This window comes from Pteropus vampyrus, unplaced genomic scaffold, assembly GCF_000151845.1.
Source record: "Pteropus vampyrus isolate Shadow unplaced genomic scaffold, Pvam_2.0 Scaffold51, whole genome shotgun sequence".
NCBI lineage: Eukaryota > Metazoa > Chordata > Mammalia > Chiroptera > Pteropodidae > Pteropus > Pteropus vampyrus.
Genome location: NW_011888832.1, coordinates 1,226,908 through 1,234,753, shown reverse-complemented (window position 1 = coordinate 1,234,753; position 7,846 = coordinate 1,226,908).

Genomic DNA, 7,846 nt, shown 5'->3' with positions numbered 1-7,846 from the left:
TCAGACGTAGCCTCGGAACGTTGTCCCAGGGGTGATGATGTTTTCTCTCATTAGTTATAGTGATGGCAACTAGCTGTGAAAGAAGCTGCTTCCTAAACAGAATAGTTCCCTAAGGGAGTCAGGGGCAACTGGATTCTGGAGCCAAGGCAAGCTGTCTTCATCCTCAAGAAATTCTGAAATGTCATAGCCTAGTCATTCTAGGGTAGAGAACCCAGGTGTTCTCTGGTCAATTCTACTTTTCTTTAAAATAGATTACTTTCATAGTGAAAGAAAAACTTTAATTTTTAGCTCAATATTGAATAAACCTACAAATCCTTGGTTCTTTCATGCTTAGAGACTGGCATGGCTGTGGGAGCATTTGCTGAATTTCTCCATTGACTCGATGAAACCTTTTCAGCAAGTAGGCAGGGAGCAATTAGTAATCACTAACCAAGATACACTTTAGGGGTGTGGAAAGTAAGTGAAGAATTGGGAAAACTGTTAGAGCCAAAGCCAAACGAGCAGGACTGAATCGATCTAGTGGAGGCTGTCGGGAGAAGGCAGAGCCCTTGTCAAGCTCATCTGCCCCTCTGGGTACTTAACACTGGTTGTCTCACTCCTGGATATGCAATTCCCTTGGCTATCCTTTCCCAACGCCATGGAATGTTCCCCACTCATCCTTTTCTCCCACGAAAAAACACTGTACTGTCATAATCAATTGGGTGGTGATTACAAGCTATTATCTGCCTGCTGTGCTGAAAGAGATACAAGGCAAATCTCACAATGGGCTTAAAAAAAAATTCCAATAGATCTAAGAGTGGTGTCACTTCTAAGCTGAAAATCAAAGTCAAGCTACAGTCCTTTCATAATATTGGATTGTTTTGTTTAAAGAAGTGTTATATTTCTAAAGCCAATGCCATAAGAAGTATGAAAGATTCGTTCTTGATTTGGAGGGAGGAATAAAAGAAAGGGGACCATTGCAACAGTGGAACAGATAAGACTCAGATTCAAGGATTGAATGGATTTGTAATATTTTCTTGCTTTGCCCTGCAGAGGGGTCTATAGCTCTGCCTTCTGTGGACTTCCAATGTCACTCTCTAGGTTCGCTGGCCACTCAATTCAGATTTAGAATTATGAGTGTAGAATACAAAAGATGCCTAAAATTCAAGTCCTTGATTGAGGAAATTGAGGCCTAGAAGCAACTGAATTTCCCAAAGTTGGCTGAACCAAGACTGAAAATTCTGTCTCTTGATTCCCAGTATTCTTTTCACTCTGCCTTTTTTTTTTTTTAATGTTACTCTCTTTTGGTTTTGAAAATTACTTTTATTTTTTGTCCAAATCTATTGGGACTAAAGCTTTCCAATATCTTCCTTTAATGGTTATATATCATCTACTCCCAATTTCTGGTTATCTTTATGAGGGAGGAAGTGTTGCAAAACATGGAGAATAGACTGATAATTATGCACTACAAAGACTATTCTATATGAAAAGCTAGAAACGATTTATTGGAATAAATGTCATGGGATCATGAATTGCTTGGATAAAGTTCATTTATAATGATCAATAATATCTAACAAGGGGGAAGGATTACTGAGTAAAGTAAAAAATAAATATGAATAATATAATTAATCTAGGTGCTATTTAAAAGAGTAACTTAGATATAAGCTTCGAACCTTGGATCTTAGGGAAGTGGCATATGGCAGAAAGACCACTGTCTTGGAATTCAGAAAATTAAGGTGACCATCCTGATTACACAATTTATTAGCTATATGATCTTGGATAACCCGCTCGAACTCCTCTATGCTTAGTATCAGCATGCATGAAATGTAAATAGAAATCATGGTTATTTCAAAGGGCTATTAATAGGATTAAATCAAATAATGTATTAAAGATTGCTATAATTCAACAATCAGAGACTATATGCACCACGATGTCAGAGGACCCTGTATGTCATATTCAACAGTGTATTCCCAGCACCTAACACAGAGTCTGGCATGCAGTAACACACAGTACATGTGTATTAAATAAATGAAGGCAATGATAGAGAAATATCTTTGAAAATTCTTATCACTATTTTTTCGCTGGGAAAACATTGATGGGGGGATAAAGCTAAGTACAGAACTGGAGCAGAGATGGGGGAGGCAAAAGACAAGAAGGAAAGAATGGTATCATCCCTTTCCTGGACAGAAACCAAGGTTGTGAAATCAAAAAAAGTGTGGTCAAATTGACCCATCCAAACTCTACCCTTTTTCTTCCCCTGCCCCATTCTTCCCATCTCTCATTGCAGGATCCCATCATTGACTTTTATTTTTTTAAATTGATTTTGAGTTTCCACCTCATTAATTTCAGTCATCGTTCAACCATAACACTCAGTGTTTTTACTGATAACACTGTATATGTCCACTCTTTGGTCATTAGGAACAGTACCGTTTTTAATTTATATTGGACGTAACTAGTTCAAAGCCTTCCCTCTTCCATTTTCTTCCTCTTCTCTTAGCCCTTTCCAGTGGCCATGGGGAAAGACAGCAGACTGCAGGGACAGGTCTTTTACCACTTCAAGCTCTGAACTGATTCTAGTCAAAAGTCCTATGGGATGGGTGTCTGGCTGAAAATGCATCTCTTTCTGAATTGCCCTTCTTCAGTTTTATAGATGTGCTCTATCACACACATAGGAATTTCATAAAAATGTTTTTCTCTACCACAGAGGTCAGGGTTTTGCAGGCCTTTGGGGAACAGATAATACGTCAAATATCAGCTCAACCGAAGAACCATGTTAGCCCACTGGAACACTACGTTCTTGGTACTTGGCAGACTCTGGGAACATCCCAAACCACATGTACTTTAGAGGATGCAGACAGGTCACAAATTAAAACGGTGTAGTCTGGCCAAACAACTTCAATCTTCTTCTAATAAGTTTGCATTAATCGATAGCCTCATGCTCCCACCAGTCACATTTGTTACTGGTTTTAACTAGGTTCAGACAAAATTTACCTACAAATATAACTGATGGAAATGAACAAAAACATTTCTATCTTCAAAGAGCAATGTAATAATAAGACTTTGGACCTTGAAGCTTACAGAAGAATAATGAGATAATGTCTAAAACATATTTGAACTGCATGTGTGAAAGGCTCTATGGAGATAGAAAATAAAATAAATAATGCAAGAAACCTTTGAATCAAGAAATCTCCTGTCTTCTGAAGGACTTAATAACTATTAAATAAATACTTTACAAACATGTACTTTCGAGTCTTATCTGTCAACTCCAGCCCAGGTAGGTTGAAAAGTACTATTAGTCCCATCATAACAAATAAGAATCTTGGTTTCTAATGAAAGATTTTCCAAGAAAATTACAACAGGGATGACAGCTGTTAAGTAATGCCTTCTTATTAACCCAAGCTTCCAACTTCAATTTCAGCTTTTGGTAAATCTTATCAATGTGAAAGCACTAGTCCTAGCCCCCTCCAACCTTCCACTCGATTCAAACCAAATGCATCCTTGTAGAATTTTCTTACTATCCTAAATTGAGAAAAATCACAAAGCACACCCTCTTTGGGGTTCTTGAACAATTGAAGTACAACAAATAATGTTCTTAAGAGTGACCACATAATAGACTTCAATAACTTAAGAGCTCAATTCAATTACCTACAAGCCTTAATCTACTCTTTCATTCAAGTCCTTTCATTTAAAAGTACACAAAACATTTATTTCTTCCCATGGCATGTTTTATTCCTAACAATTATAAATAAAGAAACTAACTTTTTCATAAACTGTATAAAATAACAAACAAAACACAAAAATTTCAAAGAATTTCCTGATGGGAACTTCAAAAACATTTGGCATACACTCTTCTCACACACTCCTAAATGCCAGTAAATCTCTCATTTGTTTGTTTGTTTAAAATCGGTACTATTTCATTTTTCAGAACCTTACTTGAAAAGAAGCCATGACCTTTTTGAACTCAGTCAATCTTAAAATATTTTAGCATCATCAAGGCACAAAATGTCTATTAGAAAAATTAAAAAGTCACAGAGCTAGAAAGAACTTTGATATATGATTTGATTTAGCCTTTGACTATAAAGAGTTGAATTTAGCTAGCAAGTATTAAAACTGATGACCTGTGGACACTGGGCCATACTTGAACTTTTGGGATATATACAAAGTGATAAGACAACTCCTTCACCTCAGAAGAGTTTACAGTCCAATGATATGTTTCTCAAAGGGCATCAGTAGCACTCGAGGGAGAAGGTCTGAATGTAATAATGAACATTTCCAGGTTCCTGGGATGGGACCCAGGAATCTGCAATTTAAAAAGCATGCCAGGTAATTCTTACGCACAATTGAGAGCCACTGCTCCACTAGGTGTGAGAGATATGCACAAAGCAGTATCAGTCAGAGCAGTGCTGAGCATGTGCTAAATAGGGGCTTGTCTTCTAGGGACATAAAAAAAAATGTGATCAGCATCTTCCCTCATTAATATCTAATGATATTTAACAGAAAACTAAGTCATCTCTTAGTCTCACCCAGTCATTCTAAATTATATTGACCACTAAATTAGATTGCGTGTTATCAGTTTTATAATTAGAAACCTTAGTGCAGAAATCTAAAATCTCTAGAGATATATCATTCTCCCTAAAATGCCTAATTCACTTGACATTTAGTTTGGTTTCATTTGGCTCATGAACTACACATTTTGGCTTGTTTTCTTCCCATGACAGTAATGTTAATAAAGAATAGAAATTTTCATAATTTCTTTCCTTTTACAAAAAAAAAAAACAACTAGTAAACATAAAGAAAAGTTAAATTCAGAAACAGGTGAGATATTTGGACTTTAAGAAAGTAAGCTCCTAGAATTAATTGAATTAATTGGCACATACAAATTCTATATAAGCCCTAGTACTTTGTGTACAGAAAAATCACCTGGCAAGTGGCTATCAATGCAGATTACAGAAGAGTCTGACTTGGTGGAAGATGGGTAACTGAATTTTTTACAAGCACATCAGTTGATTCTGATGTGAATAGTTTTGAGAGAACATTTCAGGGATGTCAAGATTTTAAGAACCCAAGCTTATATCTAAATCTTTCTTTGAATCTAAATCAATATATTAAACACAGTAGAATGTTGATACACATATATTTAATTAAAGTGATCACAAAAGAATAAATAGGGAAACTCAGTTCATCTAATCGCAGCCCACATTCTACAAGTCAGAGCTAGAGGATCTTGCTAAAATCATAAATTACTGTCCTCATGAATTAGGAGCCACATGCAGTAAAAAAGCAACTTAATATAGGCATTTGCTGTTGGTCCTTTTCAAGGGCATATAAAGCATTCTAATTTTTTCCTTTTAAAATTAGAAATATGTTGAATGATATGTGTGAGTCAAGGGGAACAGTAGACTAAGGGTGGGGTAAATGAGCATTATTCTCTGGCCAACAGCAATAATCAGAGAAATATAATTCTGAAGACCATATAATATAAAACCAAATGGGTTTGATCATTCCTGATGTTAGGATTGTAATTTTCCCATTTCCACAGAAATTAATTGTGGACAAATATTATGGTATTATCTAAATACTATAACTCACTAAGAATGGGGATGGATGTTCAACAACCTCACTTACTTTGAGGAAACCAGGATACAATTGGGTTCTAGGGTTGTGGGCTTTTTGTGAGTCTAGGAAGCATGCTTTATATATTTGTATAACATGTTATTCTCACATGTCCACAAACCTATAAAAGGAGACCTGGCGTATTCCTTAATGACTGCATGACCTTGAGTAAGTTATTCAATTCCTCAGAGGCTCAGTTTTCTCAGCTGTAAAATGGGTACCCAGGTGGATCTGGATTCATGGTCCAGGCTCCTCCCACTCAGCCATGGGCTCCCCACACCACACTGCCTGAGGTTTATGTTGAGAGGATCACATGAGATCATTTTCATAAAAGTGCTCTGTAAGCTGTAAAGCACTATACAGATGAAGCGGATTATTATTAGTCTTTCAGGAAGCCCAGCTATAAAGATGCAAAGTGACCCAGAAAAAGAAGGCAGGGTTGGCAAACCTGAAAAACAACATTTATGTTGCCTAGAACATTACCCCATATGTAGTAGGTAGGTGCTTAGTAAGTACTGAGTGAATAAAGGAAAACATAAAACACAGATTCGTGCCTCCACCATACTAGGTTTGATACCAAGAAGGAATAAATATACCTAAAATCAAGGGTAATTCGATTCAACCACACAAACCACAATGCCTCAACAGCCTAAGATCTTAAATTAAAAATTACTTGCTATGAAAGAGCATTAAAATGTAAAATATAACCCACCATCGGCAAAGAAACAGTATAGTCTTACCTCTTCGGTCTTTCAGATGCAGTCTTGTAGGGAGAGCAGAATCTTGTTGAAGTTGCTGATTTTTTCCCCCTGTATCTGATAGATCTGTCTGATCATCTTAGCAAACTTACGAGGCAATAACCCCTTCTATAGAATGTTGGGTACCCAGCTCTCTTTTGTATCTGGAAGCTTGATTTTGGGGGACACCCTGACTTTAAGCAAACCAGGTTTATTCCCCAACACACACAAAAGGAGACTGGAAGGTGGGTTGGGGGGAAGGTGGGAAAAAAAGTTATTTACTTTATAAAACAAATCTTTATAAGAGTTCTTTGGCAGTTTCCTAGAATACATAAAATGTGGTTCAAATTTAAATATTCAATTTACATTACATACTACTTTTGACATAGACAGCTATTTGTAGAATGAGGCAAACACATACTGGGAAATAAATTTTAAAATTCAGGGGAAAAATGTTTTCTTCTGGGTAGGCCTGAACTGCTTTTTTTCCTCCATTGCAAATGTATTTTTATATTGGATAACATTTCCAAAACAGGGTTTTTTTTTTCCTATTGTTGAAATGAAGCAAACAAGTTTGCTTTCAGAGTCGCAGAAATGCCCAACTGTTTGAAAAAACGTTTTGCACTGGCCGCCTGCCTCTCCTGTCCCCAAGCAACCTTTCTTATTGGCCCTTTCTCTGGGAGGGCCCCTGGGGTTGTCTGGTGGAACTGACTGTAAAACCTTTTTATGCAGTAAGAACTAGTTTTTTAAATATCTGAGACCACCCAGAACGTGCCCGATGGTGTTTGGCAAATGGGTTTTTCAGTAAACTAACTGACCCGCGTTTCTAGGTCTTTATTTGAAAAAGAAATGAGGGGAAATGTTTTACAAAATGAGGACATCTATTCAAAATTCATGTTATGAATTTGTGTTTGGGGAAGGAGGGCAAGAGAATTCAGTGCAAAGACCCCAACCAAGCTAAACCATCAAAAATGAGCAAAAACGCTTAAACTCTGTGTTGAGGGGATATTTGCTAGAAGTTCAGTCGCAGGAAAACCTGGCCCTCCCCTCCGAAAGCCTCCCGGGTGGGAACAGCCTCCTGCGCTGACACCTCGGGCTGGGAACCTGGGAGCGGGGTCCGCGGTGGCAAAGGGATGCAGAGGCGCCTGGGGAACAGGCCCTGGCTTTGTCTCATCCTGCTGTGTCCCTCTCTCCTCACAGCCATACTAGGTGCTCAATAAATGTTTGTGGGATGCAGGAAGCGAAAAATCCGAATCTGCCCCTCACGCCTCAGAGGCGAATTATCGGGAACGCAGGTTTCCTCAGACCCACTGTCTCCTCACGTTGGCTGAGGTCACTCGGTCTCGGCTGCTACGGCCCCAGCAGCAGGAGAGCAACCGAGAAGGCGAGCCGCTGGAGCCAAGATGGAGAGGAAGCCGGAGAGGAAGAGAGGCGGCGCCGGGCGCGAGCCGGGGTGCCCACCAGACCGCCGCGCGGGCCCCGCGTTCCCACTGACAAGGAGGCCAGCGCAGCCGGCG